Source organism: Siphateles boraxobius, unplaced genomic scaffold (assembly GCF_051911475.1).
Source record: "Siphateles boraxobius isolate OS27281-9 unplaced genomic scaffold, OSU_SipBor_1 12, whole genome shotgun sequence".
Taxonomy (NCBI): domain Eukaryota; kingdom Metazoa; phylum Chordata; class Actinopteri; order Cypriniformes; family Leuciscidae; genus Siphateles; species Siphateles boraxobius.
The window spans coordinates 25,592,905-25,614,770 of record NW_027508722.1 but is presented as its reverse complement, the minus strand read 5'-3'; the positions used below and the strand labels follow the sequence as shown (position 1 = coordinate 25,614,770).

At 39.7% G+C, this 21,866-nt stretch overlaps 1 long non-coding RNA gene across 1 annotated transcript; it reads left to right on the top strand.

Moving 5' to 3' along the window:
- Positions 1–850: 850 nt before the first annotated feature.
- LOC143723447 (uncharacterized) lies at positions 851–21,463 on the top strand. Its single transcript, XR_013197115.1, has 3 exons — positions 851–965; positions 2,735–2,803; positions 21,336–21,463. It is a non-coding gene; the product is annotated as an uncharacterized LOC143723447 (long non-coding RNA).
- The last annotated feature ends 403 nt before the right edge of the window (positions 21,464–21,866 follow it).

Genomic DNA, 21,866 nt, shown 5'->3' with positions numbered 1-21,866 from the left:
TCGCTCAAAACCACTCCAGGAGGAGGTCTGGGCCGCATTCCAGACGAAACTGGACAATTGTAAATGCACCTGGTTGTTGAAACCACATATGTAAATTTTACTCCTCCCAAAAATGCTAAAAAATAAACATGTGAGAGCTTGTTATAGGCTATGTTATACCCAGATATGACGTCGCTACTGCAGCATTACCGCAGATGAGAATCAAAGTGAAAGTAAGTCGCAGACGCGTAACACACAGTCATCATCAGTTAAGAAACGGAATGATCTTACCAGTGCTGTTGCCGCTCTCTCTTGGTCTCTCTATTGCTTCGGTGACTTGACTCCATTAAATCTGCATATAGCGCGGGAATTGAAGATCGGATTTATATCCGTTTTGCGAAAACACATGTGACCAGGTGTAAATGGAATCGTTTGATAAATCAGATAAGTTAGCTATCCGATCTGAGAAAACGCATGGCCACCCTGGCCAGGTGTAAACAGCCCATTAGAAATACGAAACGTGATGCAGTGGAAAGGAACCGAAAGCATCATGACTTTCGAGAGTTTTAACTTGACACAGAGTGTTTAGTGACGTTCATGCGCACGACGCTGAAAACGCCGCGAGACGTGGCGCAACATCAAAGACGCCCGTTTAGCGCATGTTTAGTAAAACTACTAAAAATCAACACATGGAGCGCAAAACCTGCACATTTTCAACTTTTAGATTCGACACAGCCATAGATTATTCATCCATATCTGTTAATGATGCATTGTGTTGCTTTACATCATGTCACTGTTTGTTCTTAGATTATAGCTAATTTGGACATTAAGTGTGCGTCACCTTTATTGTTTTATTCATGACTAATAACAGGGTTTGCAGACCAGATCATCACTGGCTGAGTGTCTTTACACCAAAACAGAGAGCCATGTTCATGCATACCTGCTGTGACCTGTCATCAGTGATGAACCACTGATCCTGCAGAAAGGTGAGCTGACTGTCATCCTTACAGAGGCTCTTCTGTCAACTCTGTCTTTGAACTGCACATTCTGAGGCTTAATGTCTGCCTTATCTGTAGTAAAATGTCATACTCCTGCAAAGGCCCCTTTCACAACTGTGCACAACTTGTTATATATATAAAATTTAAATTTAAAATGAAAACTAGCTATTGTTAAATGTATCGTGCAGTGTTTTAAAGACAAACGGAAATTTGAGTAAAGGTGACATAACAGATGTATTTTATTTATTCTCATTGGTAAAATTATTAAAATGGAAGATTTTTTTAAATGGGATAAAATGGTACGCTGAAAATGTTGTTGTTACACGGGCGCCGCCATGTTGGATTTCAATATTCGGCTACGTCACTGGCATGGTAAGCTACTCCGTTGACAACCAACACTAGCAGAGCTAGCTTCTCTCTACCCCCTGCCTTGTCAACAAAATTATTCAGTCGTGATTTCTAGTGTTTAATCCTATGTGCGAGAGACAGATGTGTTGGAAACGTCAATGAGTACATGAAGCGCCTGACATCAAATGTTTTATTTAGCTACAAGTCCAATGCATACTCGAATCCTTGATATTCGGCTGAGGGGAAAAGATCCCTGATGTAGTTCTCTGCACAGGATGGGATCGAAATCCTATTCATCCTTCCCAAATGCCCCCTCGCCCAAAGAGTGAACTGCTGGTACGCTGTTAACCTATAACGTTACAGTCTGAGAAAATGATATAATAAATTAGCCTTGACTAGCCCAGTCGCCAATTCGTAAAATACACCGTTATATACCTGCTACTTATGGGGCACTCCAGCGCTTCAGCTCGGACATCCCTTAGATATAGCATAGCCACCTCCAACGCGTCTCTCTCACCGCACAGCATCCGAAATGAACGGTGCATGGTGATGCATTTTCGCCGATCAATAAATATTCCAGGTTGACCTCTCTGCAACAGATCGATTCCGGTGCAGTGTCCATGCTGAGGCAGCGCCCGCGCCCACACCAGTCACTTCCCCCCAAACAAACCTGTACCAGTCCTGTACTGTAGGTGGAGCCTGAAACTGATCGTCCTCCAGGTAGTCAGATACTACTGGCCTATCCCTCACAGGCTCAAATGTGTAACCCATGCCATTAAAATTACAAATTTTCATGTGTGTATATAGGACCTGCAGCTGTTGCCAAGGGGGTAATCCATCAGCCGGAAACTGAAGCCTCGCGGGGGCCGCCATTGTAGCAGAACTTCACCTGCTGTTCACCTGCAGGCAATCTTTTACTGTCTATGAGGCAATCGGAGGGACATAGAGGCATAAAGTCAAGGGAGAAGCCCATAGATAGAGAGCCAATAAAAGCAACAGGACAAAATATTTAAACAACGTTTTTGAGGAATTAGGTGATTCAGATTTGACTTGGCACAGCTACTAGAAGATTTACAACTGTCAGACTGTCGTCAAGCTCAGTTTGAGCCTGCGCAGTACGCTTAGCCATCAGGAAGTGAGTGGAATAATCGGGCTTCAGTTTTCTCCGTTGAAATCAAGGGGGTCGCTGTGTCCATTTCTTTTTCTGTCTATGGCTGTTGCCTATATACCTTCGCGGGTCCTACCATGCCAGTGACGTCATCGAAATTGCCAGCGTTCTTATACTAACAAACTCAATTTTTGTGTTGCTTAAAAAAAAAGCTATATATTGATATTTTTAATTAACAATTTTTGTGTAATTTACTTTTAATTGACATAAACAACATGTTATCAACGTTGTTTTTTTTCAGTTGAGTTCATCTTCGAAGCTTATGGCACTTGTCCTCCATTTAAGACAAGAAGACTTCACACTATTTCTGGTTAGTGAATATAGCGAGCAACCAATACTCACTAGTAGTTCATTCTAGAGTGAATGTTTAAGAATGATTTTGATAAATGGACTGCCCTAGAAATTGCTCTCTTGTCAGTGTACTTACTATTGGACTAGGGAGTGGATTGAGACACCCATTTACTATATTAATAATAACAGGATTATTTTAAGATTTGTCAATCTAGATGAAGCAGCAGATGATATTCTGTACTACTATAGAATGTGCAAAATATGACATTTTTATGTAACACTTTTTAATGAAGTTTATTTTAGTAAAAATACACTACATCAAGTCATGTACTTTGGGAAGAAAGTAAGATATCAAAGTTTTGCTTATGGGAAAAGAGAAACAGACAGTTAAAAATAGCAGAACGGGTCCAGATGTTGTGTTTGTGGACAGCTTATTAACAGACCTAAGTGTGTGATGCTGCGCCTCAGGCGCTAAAACGTCCCAGAGCTCTGAAATAATGTCCACAGCAGAGACTAATTAAAAAAACACACATTTCCACACTTCTCATCACACTGCGAGAAGAAACAAGTTAAAGTAACTGAAGTTTGCTTTGATTAAGGCTAGAAATAACATACTTAGCTGTTATTAATTATATACAATTATATATGTATATATGTTTATAAAATTGATTCTTTTTTATGAAGTTGCATTTAAAATTGCGTGTGCTCTGTTTGAATGGGCATGATGCTTACATATACATATAGGAAAATGAACTGATGCGATCGATTACTTTCATAATATTCATGACTCATCAATGAATGTACAGGAGTTAATGCATGTAATGTTTTCTATGCACTGTTCATTTATTCAGCCACTCAGTATCTTACCCTTACAAGCATTTCGTATGCTCTGTTATTGAACGATTAGTGGTCTGTGCTGCTTTACTGTACATTATTCAGGTGCAGAGTATCCTTGCAGACACCAGAATACATGTAACACAACTTCATACATATGTATGTGGGATGACTGCGAGGCCGCATGTAACAGAGGCCATGTGTCTCGCGCTTCTTCACATGCACATTCTACACGCCTCTACAGGAAGAGCTCTAGCCCATTTGTCAGTTGAATATGTTTATTTCAGGGCTATTTTAATTATAGCTCATTGGAGTATGTAACTTCACTTGTGGAGTGTGTGTGCGCGAGTGTTTGCGTTTGAGCTTGCTGGGTGTAACTCCCAGGTCTTTATGTGAGAGAAGTACTCGTTCATCACTGTCTCGGGGGACAAAGGAAACCTGTAGCGCATGCTAAGTGGCCCAGCCCTTCGCATGGCTGTAAGAATACATTAGGGTACACACTCACAGCCTAGCACATGGCTGCCAGAATATATTAGGCTCTACACACACACACACACACACGCCCCGTGATAATAAGCGCTGAATTCTTGATGCTTTCCTTTCTCATTCTCTCCTATCAGCACTCCGCAAAATCAGTATTGAGTGGACTGATAAGACACTCGTATGGACAATAGACACCTCCTTTTGTTTGGGCATGCTTGTTTATTATTCAGTTGCATTGTAGGATTGCTTGCTTTTGCTCTCTGGCATGTGCTGCTGCTTTCTCAGGGTTTCTCATACATATACACGCTTCTCCGACTGCGTCTTTTGTCTTCTTTCTAGTGTAGTGAGCTTGTTTTGGATGGCCACACACATAATTCACTGGTATGCTGTGATTCTATTGTAACCATACAAGTAGTGATTCTCAAGCTTTCAACAATAAAACAAAAATGGCAGAACACCCCTAATTTGTTTATTTAATATATCTCGAAATAGGCTTACAAATCAATTATTTCTTTGAATTTCATAGACTGCTAATTTGAAAATAGATTAGCTGACTAATGAGCTAGCTAAATTGTTGGACTGATGTATGTACACTAATATATAACGGACAGAAAACAGAACAGGGGCTTTCATTTGCTATAAAACAGAAAAGCGGTTTTCATTTGCTAAAAATTAAATTAAAAGAAGTTGTTAAATTGTTAGCGTTTTTAAACTTTAAGTGAGCCTTAGGTTACAGCAAAGTTAATTTAAATGTAAAAAATGAGCATAAACAGTAATCAATATAGAAAGATACTGCTATATATTACTCTAATACTTTAATATTCAAATATATTCATCAATGTCAATTATATTATATTGTTTTGTAGCATCTGGACCAATCGGACACACAATTATTCATTATATTTAATGAATAATCCAGCAAACCCACTCTCCCAACAAACTATGTGTTAGAGTTTTGTCCGAACTGCAACTTACTCCAGGTAGAACCAGGCCTCTGGTCATCGTGGCAAAAAATCCATTTACGACCAAAAGGAATGTGCTTTATGATAGAACCACTAGTTAATGTAACCATTTTTGGTGTCTTCGAATTCGTATTTTGGTTATCTAAATTATTGTGTATATTATATTTTGATACATGTTTCAAGGTTATTTGAGCTAAGAAAATTCAGATGGTTAAATGACTCTTTCCATAGATTCATTCCCCTGTTCTGTTCCACATTATATTTACTTTTCCATTTCCCATGGATGTGTGATTAGTGTGTATGTATTTGTTTAGATTGTGTTTGTGATTTAGTTAAATAAAACTTTTGTGTGCACATTTTACACCAGTATTGATTCTGTTGATTTACTGCTTGGAGACAAAACCCTTTTACGATGCAATCACTGCTACATGCTAAGGCAGAGTTATTTTTCTGTGGCCACGAAAAATATCCATTCTGAGAGTTGATAGACGATCAATACTGAGTGATTCGCTGGATAAACAGATTAATTAATTGTAATATTAATTCAGCTACATCAAGTTAATTCTATTAACTGATCCAAATATTTCCCTTTCGAGCTAATTTGCTACAGTTTAATAGGGTGATATCAGGTAAAATGGGCCATCAGGTAAAATGGGCCATTTAAGGTTTGGGGGGGTCCCAGCTCCTCTGGAATTTAGAGCCAATGACTGCAAAGGATTTCAAACTGTTGTCATAACTGTGCTTGACAAGTAACAGGTGATTTGATTAGTTTATGGTTGATATGGTGGGCGGGGGAATCATTCAAATCAAGACTACACCAGAAAGCTGCATGGTAATTAGCCTGGCATACAAAATCTAACTTAACTATTATAAGAATGATAAATCTATATATAAAAAAAGCACATAAAAAATTTGCATAATATCTGTCTTGATGGCATCAATCAGAAATAATGTTAGTTTGTTATATGAACATATTTTTTGAAAAAGTGATGTTTTTCTTGGTGGCCCAATTTACCTTAACCCACTAAGGTAAAATGGGCCACATGGTTTCAGCTAAAACGGGCCATCATCTGTGTGTGTGTGTGTGTGTGTGTGTGTGTGTGTGTGTGTGTGCCTTTGTTTATATTACATTGCGGGACCAAATGCCCCCACAAGGATAGTAAAACCTGAGATCACCTACATTGTGTGGACCAGCCAGCAGTCCCCACGAGGGAAATGGTTTAGTAAATATACTAAACTTTGAATTTTGAAAATGTAAAAATGCATAAAGTTTTCTTTGATGGGCAGGTTTAGGGGCAGGATTACTGTAAGGGGAGAGAATATACAGTTTGTACAGTATAAAAACCATTATGCCTATGGTGAGTCCCCACAAAGATAGCGAAGCAGACATGGTGCGCGCACACACACACACACACACACACACACACACACACACACACACACACACACACACACACACACACACACACACACACACACACACACACACACACACACACACACACCACTGACATCAGTTTACTGATGCTATTCCAAAATTGACTTTTTTAATTGCACATTTGAATATGTGGTTTGCACCCAAAATGTTTTTTTTAATGGCGCATATGAATATGTTTGTTTAATGCAGTTTAAATGTCATGTGGCTGTATAAGCAATTGTGTTTTAAAATTAAAATTGAGGATAAATTAGCCTACTATTTCCCTTTGCAGTTTGACTGGCCCATTTTACCTGAAACTGCTCATGCAAAAAAAGTTGGCACGCTGCTGATGTTTCAAGAAATGTAGGGCCTGAATAGTTATATTTTATTACATAATTTCAACACAAAATTATCAAAAACAGTCATTATTAATCATAAAAACACATGGAAAAAGCATATATGGTATTGTATTATTGTCCCAAACAATTTACCAAAAAGTGGCCCAATTTAGCTGATATCACCCTATGTATACAATATAATTGTATTATATTGTTTATATATATATTATATATATATATATATATATCACTCATCTAATAAGACCAGTTGGAAACCTTCACAGACCACCAGTGGAGCACACTTTGAGAACTATTGTCATTACATATGTCATTGGGTCTCTAATGGTGGATGTATTCACCATTCATAACATTGTCTGTACAATAGTGTGTCTGTATGTTTTAGGGTGCACTCTCATCAGGCCTAGCTGGTTGCAGAGCTCTTATCAGACAATGTCAGACCTCTGGGGCTGCCAGTTTGTTTCGTACCGATAGTGACTAAATTAAATCTAGATCCTCCATCAATTATTTCCCTTATGGTGGCAATAATTGTCCCCGTTAGCGCCCGCAAAACCGTAAGAGACGCCAGGGCGACCAACGGCTGCCATATGTTTTGGTCTTGCTTTTGTTTGTGTTGGCCGTAACGGCACGTTAGAAGTGAAGTGATGTGTTCGTAAAGCCTATTTGCTGCCTGCTTTTGTATGATGGTCCAGACTGCTTTCAAACCTGCCAGGCTCTTTTGTCACTGAACATATATAAGCCCCTCTTGCTACACTCCCACCTTCCTTTGCTCCTCTCTCTCTTTGTTGCTCTAGCACAACATTAATATGGTGAATAGGCACTTCAGGGTTATTTGGGAGCTTTTCAGGGAAGTGTAAGGAGAGGGGAGAAGGAATAATGAGGTGTGGTGGCACAAAACAGACTAAATGAAGAGATAAGAAAAGATTATTATTGTGGAAATGGCAAAGTCAGCAAACCTCCTTAGGGTTCTGCATAAATCTAAAATTACAGAATTATAAAATTATTAAAAGCAGTATTGGCGTCTCATGCACCAACCAGTTTGTGAATCATTACTTTTTAAAGAAAATTTCTTTCCTGAAAGTTTATCTTTTAAATCAATGCATGCACATGCTGTGAATGTTTTAAATTTCAAAGATTTGCAAGTGCTGAATTATTTGTGGAAGAAAATTCAAATGCTATGAATTTATTCATCCCAAAATAATCATGCATATTCATGAGTCCCGTCTGCATAATATATTTTTTTTGGGGGGGGGGGCAGACACAATAATGGGTAAATAGCAAATCTGGCGTCTGATATCATTTGTGACATCTTCTCTAAGGAAAATCTTGATCCGTTTTAGACTTTCTCCCCAGAATCATAATGATAAAGTTTAATTTCTAAATTAAACCATTTACAAGTTACATTATGCAATAAAAGCTCCCAAAAACCTGTAGCCCATGTAAACGGGAGATTTACAGGGTGAAAAGGGTGAACATCAGCCTCCAGCGGCAGGTAGCCTGCATCGAGGACCCACACACACGCGCACACACACACACACACACACACACACACACACACACACACACACACACACTTTTATTCTGAGCTCAGAGGAGGCAAAGACTTTAAACATTTATTTTACTGCAAAAAAGCCTGTAGTTCTGAATGCTATTACAGAACAAGAGTGGGTTTACACATAGTTATGCTGTGGAAGCAGAAGTGTTTGTCTGTAATAAAAGCACCTCAGGGAATTTCTTGTGTTTGTAAATGCGGTGATGTGGTTGGCATAGGATTCCACACAGTGTTCTGTAAGACGGTTTTACTGCGATTGATTTAATTTTCAACGTTTACGTTCTTGCACAAGAACATTTTTGTGTGACTTTCTTCCTCTTTTTTTTCCCCTTTCCTTTCCAGTTTCCTTTCTTGTTTTTTACCTGTTTTTTATTTCACTTCTCTGTTCTTTTTAAATTTCTCATTTCTTTCTTGCATCTTTCTTTAGCTTTTTTTAATTTCCCTTCCCTTTTTCTATTTACTTTCAGTTCTTTTCCTCTAATCATTTTCCATTTCTTTACCGTTTTCTGCCCTTATTTGCACCCTTTCTAATTCTGATTGCTATATTTTCCCTTTCCTTTCCAGTTTCCTTTCTTTTCCTTGCCTGTTTTATTTTCTTCCCTTTCCTCTTTAATTTACCCTTTCTTTCCTGTATCTTTTCTTTGCTTTTTCATTCTACTTTTCTTCACTTCACTTCTCTTTCTCTCTTTCTCTTCACTTTACTTTTCCCTTTTCCTTATTCCATGCCATTTTCTCTTCCTCTTGTTAGCTTTCCTCTTACTTTCATTATTTTTATTTTTCTCTTTGGTTTCCTCTTCCTTTCATTATTTTTATTTTTTCTTTCACAACTGGTTTTGTGTTTTAGCATGATGCTTCAAATTACATCTGAAAGAGGAAAAAAACGACCCAGTGAATAATTTTAGATGAGCTCTGCTAAAGGCTATCCATTTTTTTATTTTATTTATGATTTTGGCATTCTATCTATGTTTATTAAATCAGAGAAAATGCCCTCTCTTGGGAAGTTTTGGGCTTTTGACCAACGGCTGAAATCAATCCCACAACTGAAACGGTATGATGAAATTGGACTCCCCACGAGGAGCAGGTTGGTCCAGGAAGACGTGGGTGAGATTTAGCTTTACTCTCATCTTTTCCCTCTTTATCTTCCCCCATTACAAATCTCCTTCATCCTGGCAGGTTGTCAAGCAACCGTAAGGTGGCCGGAAAAAAGGGATGGAGGATGGAAAGAGAGGAGATTGGAGAGAAAGGAGACAGGCAGATAAAGAGCAATCTCCTTGGCTGCTTGTGAGGGTAGGTACACTCCAGATGGTGACCCAGAACCTGATGGGCTACTCTGTGGAAATAACCCTCTCAGGCTCATCAAGAGACTCAGAAATCACTCAGTCCAATAAAAACCCTCTTTCTCTGAGCTACAGCCACCCCCATCACAATAAGAACACCTTTAGAGAACAAGATTCTGTAGCACCAATAAAGGTTCTTCAGTTTGCTAGACATCTCTTTCAGAAACAACCAGTTCATGAGGGATCTACCAGGAACATAATCATAAAAAGGTTCTCACATGAATGAAATATGTGATTCTAGTTCAACATGTGCTTCTGTGCGGTCCTACAGAAATTTATTTTAAGAAATCTATAGATAGCACTTAAAACATTTTTGCTGCCTGAAGGCATAGTTGCATTAAAGTTTAAGCATTTTAGAACTGCTCTTACAGTTATGCATTATTATTTATTTGTTTATTATTATCCATTATGATATATATTTCCTCGCCAGTCTAAAAATGCTCACAAGATCAAAAACTGCTTCAAACTAATCATATAGGAGTTGAGAGGGGGAGATTAACATTACTTGCTTAGAGACCTGAAAAGTTGTACAACATGTTTAAAAATGGTAATTAATAAAATTAGCAGATAGAAACTTAAGCCATAGCTGATTGTTTGATTTTTTTTGTACCTAATTTTATTTTATTAATACCTTATTTTATACACCTATTATATTTTATTAAGAATTTATTAGTTTAGAATAGCAGGAAACGGTGAAGGCCATAAAGAGACAACAAGATTTAAGCTTGACTTAGCAGCCCACGCAAACAGATTTCTCTCTGCTTTCTGTGTTTATTTGTTTTTAAAAAGGTGTTAGTCAAAAGATTAAATTAGATGGTAATATATAATATTCATAATTAACCAACAGCGTTGTCCTTGCCTTAACATCAAATACACAATCACATCTGATTTTCAGCATTGCTGACTAAAATGCCTCCATTCTCTGGCCCCATGGGATATTCAAACTTGGATAAATAATCTAGTCCTAATCCATATCACTTTCCTAAGATTTACATAATCAAGTGAAATCTGCATGTTGCAACCCCATTCGCCCCTGCTGTGGTACATGTCGCATGTACATTGCATTAATATGTGCAGTGTCTCCCTGTTCCTTAGGAGATTCGCTGGTACATTTGTGTGACTAGAATCCTAATAATTAGCTTGTGCCTTACAGATTAAGCTATAATAATGCATTGCAGGAAGGTGACTTGTGATTTTGATTTTGTGCTCTGTGTTTGCATGATAATGTGATGTAGTTAGTCTTCCAGGCCCAGAGAAGGTTGGATGTGACATTGGTTTTAATTGTTTTAAGGCAACATTAAACACTAGGTGAAACGTCTTCAGGCACAACACCGATTTACCTGCCATTACTTTTAAAAACTGTAAGATTTTAACTTGAATCAGAGATGATCATAGAATGTTCTTTAAACATATCAATTAACCTTACTGATTATTAGAACAAAATAATAATACCCTAAACCTTTGGGGTCAGTAAGATTTTTAAATGCATCTCATGCTCACAAAGGCTGAATTTATTAAATCAGAAATAACGTAAAACTAGTAATATTGTGCATATTATTACAATTAAAATTACTATTTTAATATATATTTTAAAATACAATTTATTCATGTAATGGCAAAGCCATTTTTAATGAAAACAATTAAAAATGTAGCAATATAATCAGCTATTGAATCCATCCTGTGACTCTCTTCATGCAGTAAGAAAAGTGGTGTTTAGACTTTTGTCTACCATGCTCATAAATATCAACAAAAGTTAGCTGAGACGGAAAAAAAATATTTCAGAAGGCCGTTATAATATGCTGAGACCATTATTGTTTAGGTAGAGCAACAACTGCACCAACAGCAAGCATCCACCTTGCGTTTCATTTCTTCCACCTGTTGGTAGAAATACAAACTAAGATTGATTCTGAAGTACAGTACAGTGTTTTAATTTGAGAGAAAGCCAGGTTGGTATTGTTGTTTGCCAAAAGCAAAGTGGTTCCTCGTTGGTGTGTCTTTGTGCAGCATATAGAGAACGAGAAGAAAGACCAAAAGAACCCATTGAAGTGAAACAAAATAGCAGTGTCTGTCTGCATTGAAGCCACTGAGGTAAAGAGGACCTTGTAGAGTCAAGGCAAGTTCACAATAGCATTCACAACCATCTTAGAATAAGCGGGCACAAAGAGAAAGTGAAATAAAAGTAAGATTGAGAGCACCTAGTATTTACTCTGCTACATCCTTATTGTTGCTGTAGACTCATCTTGAATTATTGAATGCTTCAGGGCTTACAGTTACTCAGATGCACTCAGAGGCTGAACAATTGACCCAGTCTTGACTTGTTAGGATTACTTACAGCAATTTACTTGTTTATCTTGCATTATCAGTTGTCAAGCTATGGCTAGGATATAAACAAGTATGTACTAAGATAATTTTGACAAATCCGAGTATTTTAACCCTCATTTTATGTTGATATGAATTTACTGTTTTTATGTTTGAGGTACCAGAGACCATATAATTTTGAAACAAACCCTTAAGCTTTAGGGTTCATTTCAAAATTACTATGATCTGTTATATATTTTTTTTTTGAGCTGTCAAAATTGACTTGAATGCAAAGAAAATGCATAATTCAGAATTTGAACTTTAAAAAACACAGTTTTCAGTTCATTCAGTAGCCTATGCTCCTTATTTACTCCCCATTTAGTTAATAGCTCTTCATAGTAAAAGTCTTTACTCCTTCCAGCTGATTCTTATCACCAGAGCTGCTTAAAACCTGCTGCTTTCTCCACGGATCCATTTAAAAATCATTAGGATGCTTTTCGACAGTTTTTCTACTGACACTTATGTTAATCAGTGCTGTTAATGTAACCCTATTTAGATGCTGAGATGACACAGGAGGCTTACCGCCACTGATGGTGACGTCTAATTGACTTTTGCAGGCCTGTGTCCACCTTTCTTTTACCTAATCACCCTGGGTTGGACAGCCAGGATTGTTTTCATCTGGAAATGGCGCATGCAGCTGTTGATGACAGTTTACACACAAACAAACGCACACTCTATGACACACTCTACATTAGCAATGTGACCTCTTGTGGAAATAAAGGGTGAGAGAGTTGTTCGTACGCTGGGTTGTTCTCATCTTATCTGCATTTGTGTTATCATTGAAGAAGCAGTCTGGGTAAAAGTCAGTGTGATAGGCAGCAGTACATGGGAAGGAAGGCAGCAAGGACATGTCCAAATACATTCTGATCACTTAGATGCCCGAAGAAATGTCAAAAGGATCAAATTATAAAAGGTTTATGAAATAACTCAAAAGTAGGTAATCCAATTTAGCAAAAAACAACAACAACATAAAACCCCAGAGGGCTAAACACAAACAATACAGGACAATGAATAGGAATTAAATAGTGCTGATGAACCAAATGCAGACAGGTGTGCTAATTAATCAAATAATGTAGAACCATGGTAACTGAAGACAAATGGGAACACAGGAAACAAAGATGACCAAACTAAAAGTCCTTGAAAATGAAACTAAGACAAACTAAACTGTTTGTAATTGTGACTGATAATACTAATACTAATAAATATTTCTTGAGCAGCAAATCAGCATAATAATTTCTGAAGGACCATGTGACACTGAAGACTGGAGTAATGATGCTGAAAATACAGCTTTGCGATCACAGAAATAAATTTTACATTTAAAATATATTAAACAGAAAAAAAGCTTTATTTAAAATTGTAATATTTCACTATATTATTGTTTTTACTGTATTTTTGATCAAATATATGCAGCCCTGGTAAGCATAAGAGACTTCTTTCAAAACATAAAAAAAAAACTTACCAAACCCAAAGTTTTGAACAACAGTTCCCTTTCATGTCGGTCACTCCAACAGAGTTCGACAGAAATGGGATCTTCGCAGAGAGACCAATCTACTTCGAGGGAAACTAAACGAGCCAATGCACATTGACATGCAATAGGCCAGCTGCTTCTATCATGCAGTGCGGGTAGGCTATATAATGAGAAGCAGGTGCAAGCATCTTTGCATTTCGCTACGGAGCCGATCTGATTCTATGGAGCCCCTGAGGGGACCTTTGCAAAAAAATAAAAATAAACACCAATTGCGTCCGCACGAGAAAATATCGCGTGCGCACGCATTACAATTTCCGGTTTGCGTTATAGACCTTATGCCAGAGAAAGCAAAGAGCATAAATATAGGTTCTTTGGAGAAAGGAGGGAGCAGACATCTTTACAATATTGTCTTTGAACTTCCGTTTTTGCGGTTGCTGTGTATATGGCATTGCTGTCTAGGAGTAATTAGCTTTTGAAGTGGATTTACTTAATTTAAAGTTAACGAAAGTTATCATGAGGATTGTGATGTTTAAAGCAGATGTCTTAACAAATGTCAGTAGACGGGAAGATTTTAAAACGAGCCGTTCATTCATAAATACGCAACATCGCTATGAAAGTACAGACCAGAAGACAAAAGACAACGAGCGCAGAGCTGAAAAGGGGCGGGGCTACATAAGGTCTATTAATGCAAATGTGGAACTAGGAATGTGTACGGAGCTTATTGTTCACCAATAATCGCAGATCGCAACATGGAAGAAGAATTTATTGAATTTATTATTTATTGCTATTTTATGATTTGTTTTTCAACTTAATTTAGATTTTTTTAAATGATTGAGTGGTTTTATATTATGTTTTAAGGTTTTAAAGTTAGTTTAAATTTTTATTCTAAAGAGACAGGATCAAATTTGAGTTTTATAGAAAAAAAATACATGGTTGAACTGAGAGAAGAAAGTGTATGTCTATAATAGCTATGTTGTACATGAGTTTACAGTTTGTATTCATTAATGTTACAAGGCAGTAGCAATTATATTCATATCAAATTAAATACCCTGTTAAATAATGTGTTTGAGAGTCGTTTAGCGCTTCGACTTAGACTTTAGAAATGTTTTATAAACAAAAACAATGTTTGTACATTTCAGGTAAAATTAAATACTTCGACTTAGACTTTAGAAATGTTTTACATGTTTATACATTTCAGGTAAACAGTAATGAAAATATATTCCTGTGAAATAAATAAAACAGAGTTTCTTATGCACTGTAATTTTAATTCATTCAATATATCTTGCCGTTTTTTCTTTCTCTTTTTCTTTTTTAAAATTTATTGTAATGAAGAAAAACATAAGTTTGAGTAGCCATGTTTTGTAAACATCTTAGATGATGTCATTAGTACATTGTCTGTGTTAAAGTATAATAATCAATAAAACAAATGTCAAACAAGGATCAAATATCCTTATAAATATCAAATATCTTTTAAACAAGGTGCCACCACCCCCTCTATTTATCTACTATTTATCTACACCCTGAGCACAGGTTACAATAAGTTCAATAACTCATTCCTTAGATGCAAGTACTTAGATGCAATTACTTTGAACTTGAACTTGAAGTATAAGTCTATTGCTTGGTACGAGTCCTTTAGCTGCTCAAAGTGAGCTTCTATCATAACAGTATTGCAAATCTCATAGAAATCACTGTCACATGGTTTAGACGATCGAAATGAGCATTCTGTCTTGCACAGCTGTAGGTCTCCTGTGTCCACCGGCGACATGGGGTGCTTCTCAATTTCCCTCCTCGTTCCTCCGTCCTCCATCCTATGACCCGGAAACCGATCGAGCTCAGCCATCTTGAAGGACATCTCAATTCTCTAATTGCACCGCGAGGAGGCGAGGATCGAGGAGTGAGGAGGCTTCCAGAGGAGTCATGAGCGAGGATACACAGGTGTATCCTATGCGGAAGTGTTCTATTGACTAAACGTGACGCACGTATCAATTCTCCTCCCCCTTCATATCGGTCACAATCATTTTAATTTATTCTTTACCTTTGCAGTTTATATAAACCACATATCTCACATATTTCAACAGGGTATCTTGCTTTATTATTATTTCTTATAAATTTCTTAAATAAACAAACTTCAACAACATGAGAGCAGATCCTTTGAACGCTGCTGATGACGCTATGAAGTGACGCTCGAGTGATCAAGTATTCCAATGTATAAAAAAAGCTTTCATTCGATTCCTCCGTCTTCGTTTTCTTTCCTCGCACCCTTCCCTCGTATCCTACAGGGGGTGGAGCTGAGACACGAGGAAAGGAAACGAGGATGCACAAATAAGAAATGAGAAGCACCCATTGTAATGACAGTGACTCAAATTGTACGCAAACCGGAAATTGTAATGCTCGCGTACGAGAAACGTATTGCGTGCGCACGCGATAGTTTCTCATGCGCACGCGATAGTCTTTATTTTTTTATTTTTGCAAAGGTCCCTTTAGGGGCTCCGTAGATTCATGTTCTGTTCCAGCAGTCTTACTTCTAAAGAAGAGACAACTTTTCGAGTGTTCTTTTTGGAATAAGCCCTCACCTTCGTGTTGGTGTCACGGCGCGCTACAGCGGGATTAACTCAGAAAAAAAACCAGCTGTTTTCACAGCTCTGAGCTTGGCGGTTTGTTGAGTGCCTCAGCGGATTGCACTATTTCCCACTGTTGGCCATGGACAACCGTGTGCGGCGCTCCCTTTGCCTATTCCCCGATCTAGTTCCTCTTCTGGTGGCCACCAATTTGGCTAATAGCACTGATGATCTGAGGATTACAGTGAGCATTCCCCGACGAGACCACCTCCTTGGACTCCTCACTCCTCTAGCAAATCGCAAGCATGTTGAAACTGTGTTCGTGGGTGGTTCATGTTCTCTCAGGAGACCATGGCCACGTCGGTGCGTTGTTCGTCTTGCCTTTCTCGTAAGGGCATGAGCGTTCAGTGCACCTGTTTAACGTTCACAGTCTTGCATGGCAGGCAGCTTAGGGATGGAATTGCTGGTCCTTCTCATTGGGGACCTAGCGTTTCATTCGGGGCTCCAGCTGAGGACAGATGTCGAGCGCTGCATCGGAGAGAGGGCTGTTATACTTTGGAAATGATGATGCTGAGCTTTGAGTGGTGTGTGCAAATGCTGAGTCAGATTCAGACTTGACAGCCATGCTTTCCCGGTGCTGCTTTGGTGGTGCAGTGCAACGCGTAAAATGCCTTGCCCGCCTCCGTGCTGTTTCCCCGGATGTGCGTGAAGAACTTTGGCAGTATGGAAGCATGTTGGCACTGATATGGCAAGCCAATATGCCTAAATCTGCAGAAAAAGTTTTTTCTCTCTCACTACCCTCGTTGGTGGGGTGGCAGTGCTACGCGCAGGCTGCCTCTACCCTCCATGTGATGGCCACCCTGAAACTATGGAAGGCCAAAACACTCATAATGCAGGAGGGTAGTTCTGAGCTGGGGTTGAGCTGTGCATGCTGACTGAGATTAAGTCAAAGCGTTGGCCCTCGGCCAGACAATGTCCACCCTGGTGGTCCAGAAGGGCCCCCTGGCTAAATATTGCAGAGGTGCGAGATATCGCCAAGTGTGCCTTCTCGATGCTCTCATCTCACAAGGTGGCCTTTTCGCGAGTCAGACTTCAATCTCTGCCCGTAAGACAGGAGACCCTGTAGCCATCACTGTGGTGAACCAGGTGCCCCTGAACTTGGGAGGGCGCCGGGCGAACTGAATCGCATAGCCGAGTCTGATGGTGCGGATGAGCCAGCTGGATGGTCTGGTCCCTCCAGCTGATATGAAGTCAGGGTTCTACAGCCCCTAACCTCCAAGAAAGGTGGTGGGTTAAGGCCAATCTTGGACCTACGATTTTTGAATCGGGCCCTGCACAAGCTCCCATTCAAAATGTTCTTGCAGAAACGCATTTTCGAATGCATCCGTCCCCAAGATTGGGTTGCAACGATCAACCTAAATGACGCGTTCTTTCACATCTCGGTTCTTCCTCGACACAGGCCCTTCCTGCGGTTTGCTTTTGAGGGTCGGGCGTATCAGTACAAAGTCCTTCCCTTCGGGCACCTCAGCCTGTTGGGACTAAGGGGCCATCTGTGACAAGTGCAAACTCTCCCTTGCGCAGAGGATCACTTATATGTGCTTAGAATTCGGACCGGCTGACTCTCATGTTGTCCTGAGACCCCGGCCCGGATATGTGCCCAATGTTCCTACCACGCCATTTAGAGACCAGGTAGTGAACCTGCTAGCGCTGCCCTCGGAGAAGGCAGACCCAGCCCTGGCTTTTCTCTGTTCTGTTTGCTCCTTGTAGTTATTCGTGGACAGAACGCAAAGCTTTCTGGCCAGCTCTTTGTCTGTTACGGAGGCCAGCAGAAGGGAAAGGCTGTCTCCAAGCCGAGGTTTGCCCACTGGATAGTGGATGATATTGTCTTGGCGTATCAATCCCAAGACGTGCCTTGCCCATTCGGGTTGCGACCGCACTCAACTAGAAGTGTTGCTTCCTCCTGGGCATTGGCTCAAGGCACCTTTCTGACATATAGAGCTGCGGGCTGGGCGACACCCAACACGTTTGCTCCTTCGTGTAGAGCCGGTATCCTCCCATATACTCGCCCCAAGTAGCAAGTTGCGCGGAGAACCCGTTCAAGTGTCAGCTTGCTTCGCCATTCTCACCTGGTTGGCCAGATAGTTCCTCCATCACCCCTACGGCAGTCAGACGTTGCGGAGGGCCTGACGCCAGGCCTAACACTCGTATGCATTGAAGAACCTGTGCAAGGCTGGGTGTCCATATGTAGCAGTCCCTGCGGCGAACCCATATGTGTAAATTCCACGGTACAGCTACCCTGTCGGCTAGCCAGTGTCTTTCCCTTGGCAGAGCCCGCTCTGCCGTCTCTGCCGGTGCGCTTCCCCCTAGGATTAGGCTGGAACCACCCCAGAGACTTCCTTATGTTTCTTCTACCTGCTTGGCTAGTCCATATGTGTATTCTCCACATGTGGTACCCTCCGGGCATGTCGTGGCTTCCGCAGCATTCTCCTTCCCCTAGGAAGGGCACGCTTTCCCAGTGTTATTCAATGTTCTCACTGAGTGGGTCTTGCGGAACATCAGTGGCCAGGAATCCCCAGGATGCAGGGCATTGGAAGGGCCAACAACGTGGCGTGTTGTTTGGGATCCCATTTCTGTCGGATCCCTCAGACGAACGTTGGAGTGACCGACATGAAAGGGAACGTCTCGATTATGTATGGTAACCCACGTTCCCTGAAAGGGGGAATGGAGACGTTCATCCCGTCGCCATGTTGTACCATCGCTGCAGACGGCTGGGTCCCTGGCTCGGCTCCTCAGCGAAAACCAAAGATGCATTGCACCTGCTGCTCATTATATACCCGCACTGCGTGATAGAAGCGGCAGGCGCAATAATCGCATGCCAATGTGCATTAGCTTGTTTAGTTTCTCTCGAAGTAGATTGGTCTCTCTGCGAAGATCCCATTTCTGTCGGATCCCTCCGTCGAATGTCTCCGTTCCATCTTTCAGGGAACGTGGGTTACCATACGTAACCGAGACGTGTATCCTTCACTGTAAAATAGACTGTGTACCATAAAGTATAGGTGAGAATCAGTTTTCTATTAGGTGTCTTCGTAAGGTACATGCAAAAAAAATATATATATATTTTTTTTTAGCCAACTGTAGTCTGATTTACGAACAAAAAACATTACTTTGTAGTGAATGAGAAATATACAGTATGCCGAAGCGAACAACTAGTATGAATCAGTTCTTTAATTTAAATAGATAATGGTTGGAGTTCTTAAATATCTGTTAAATGTAAACAAAATGAAACATGCAACTGAAATATGTGCAAATGAATCGGAATGAAAATGAATCAAGCTTGTGAATCAGAATTGAATTAGGAAATTTGAATTGATACCCAGTCCTATTTATAAATGTCCATTTTTCTTTTCTTTTTTAATCAACTTATGAATTCCCAGAAATACGCATTTTAGTCTATAGAGATTTTCTTGATTATATTTAAAACTTATTTGAATCTGTTTTAGTTAACTGGGCAGCTGCCTTAGATTTAGGACACAGTCAGAGTTCTAATTTTTGCAGCAGGACTTCATGGATATTAGCACAAGGGAGCTGCACTTCTGAGGGCTAAGAGAGTCAAACTAGCTGTGACCCGATGTATCTTGCACACTTATTTCAGTCTCAACATTTATACTAGAAAGAGTATGATATTTACCATGCTATTTGACAGTGTATTTCGAATAGGTTTGCTGGGCTGCAGGTTGTTCTAATATAAATAATGAATGACTAAAATATAGGAAGCTGATGATATGTTGATCGTCAGACAGATTTCAATTGCATTTAATGTCATTGCTTGAGATGTTGTTGTGCAGGTTTTGTTGTGGTACTTGAGGAAGCTTCATCATGTAATGAAATTTTCATCCATCTGTAATAATTACTTAACATCTGTCAAAGCTCAACAATTATCTTTCTTTATTGAGCAATGCACAGTGAATGGAACAAACGGTTCTCTCTCTCTCTCTCTCTCTCTCTCTCTCTCTCTCTCTCTCTCTCTCTCTCTCTCTCTCTCTCTCTCTCTCTCTCTCTCTCTCTCTCTCTCTCTCTCTCTCTCTCTCTCTCTCTCTCTCTCTCTATGTGTGTGTCATCCCGCACCATCTGGAATAAAGGTGTTCACAAGTATGCATGGTGCACTATGGGAAGCTGTTAGATAACCAATATCCTAACAGGCAGAAGATTCATATGATCCTTCAAGAGCCCATTTAATCATTCGCTCTGCTGATAAGAACCCAACTTTTACATCACACCTCTAAACTGAGTAATGACACGTGGCGCATCTAATTATAACACACCTTTTAAGACCTTATCAAGGTTAAATGGTTTTATAAGATGTACACAGATGTTTATAATTTTGATTAATTGCTTCGACTAATTCATATTTAATCTGTTTCGAAATCTCGTACATTCCCAAAAAGCTCTAGTGATTCACTGATGATTAAAAAGAAAATATCCAGGCTGGGAGACACATAATGTTTTAAATATGGCTGTGCACAGTGTGTGGATAAACAGTGTTTTGAACAGCACCTCTGTTTGTTCATCATAGTCTTGCTTTAATCAAGCCAATCATTCATCAAGGGAATCGCAGAGTGATAAGCTCAGCATGCCATCCCAGTCCAGACATGAAATGTTTATGAGGGGAGTGTCTCACCACTGCACAACAGTCAGAACGCCCTGGCCTCTCAAGTAAAGCCTCTTTGGTTTGCAATGGCCTTTGTGTCACACACACATAGGATTTTGTCACTATGACAGAAAACTCTGTGGTTGTAACATTCATGATATAAGTATAGTCATTTAGCAGGTGCTTTAAGAGCAAAATACATTACAGGAACAATCCTGCTGGAAGAAGCTGAGGTTAAGTGCCTTGCTCAAGGGCCCAGTGGCGATATCTCATGGATCAGCTCTTGCATGAATCAAACTTCCTTTTAGTTACCAGGGCTGCGTTTTTCCAAAAGCATAGCTCACATAAGTTGATTGTAGAAAACATGGGTGGCAATGGTTTTCGCGATAAACTTTTGGGAAACCCAGTCCAGGCCTATATCGTATGCCGTAACCTCTTTCGACACTTATATTAGTATGTTCAGATGGAATATTATATTATATTATTTACTACAATTGTTTACATTTTAAAAATAATACGGATGTCAATTGACTTCAGAATGATGCAGTTGATGCAGTCTGTCTTGGTTTTTATCCAAGATCTTACTGGAGACAAGTCATACAATCGGACTGTGGCGAGCAGGACGAGGCCGAGGAACATGAGAGAACGGCGCGAGGCCGGTGGCGTGAGTGATAATGAACGTCACCTGTGAGACGCACCGGTCTCGCATCTCTCACGGAGGAGGAGGAGCGACGACACTGAAGATCGAGAGAGGAACAGGCCTGATTTTATGTTGTGTTTTGTTTATCTTTTGTGTAGCCAGCAGTCGTCCGTGAGGGACTGCTGGTGGATACTATTATTTTTGTATTTGTTTTATTTTATTATTAAAATTCAGGCAGATTCTTTGTGGTCCAGCAAAGTGTTGTTAGAAAGCTGAGGTCAACAAATTCAACATATTTAGGTGATTCCACAGTGCACACACAGTATGAACATCCGTGACCATTGTGACAGAGATTGATTTCAGATCAGTCTTTGGCTGTAATCCTCACAAACAAGTGTGCTGAGCTTTGCCACAACTGCAGCTGAACTCTGGGTTTGTCTTTACTGCCCATAAACTGTTCATCTTGTTT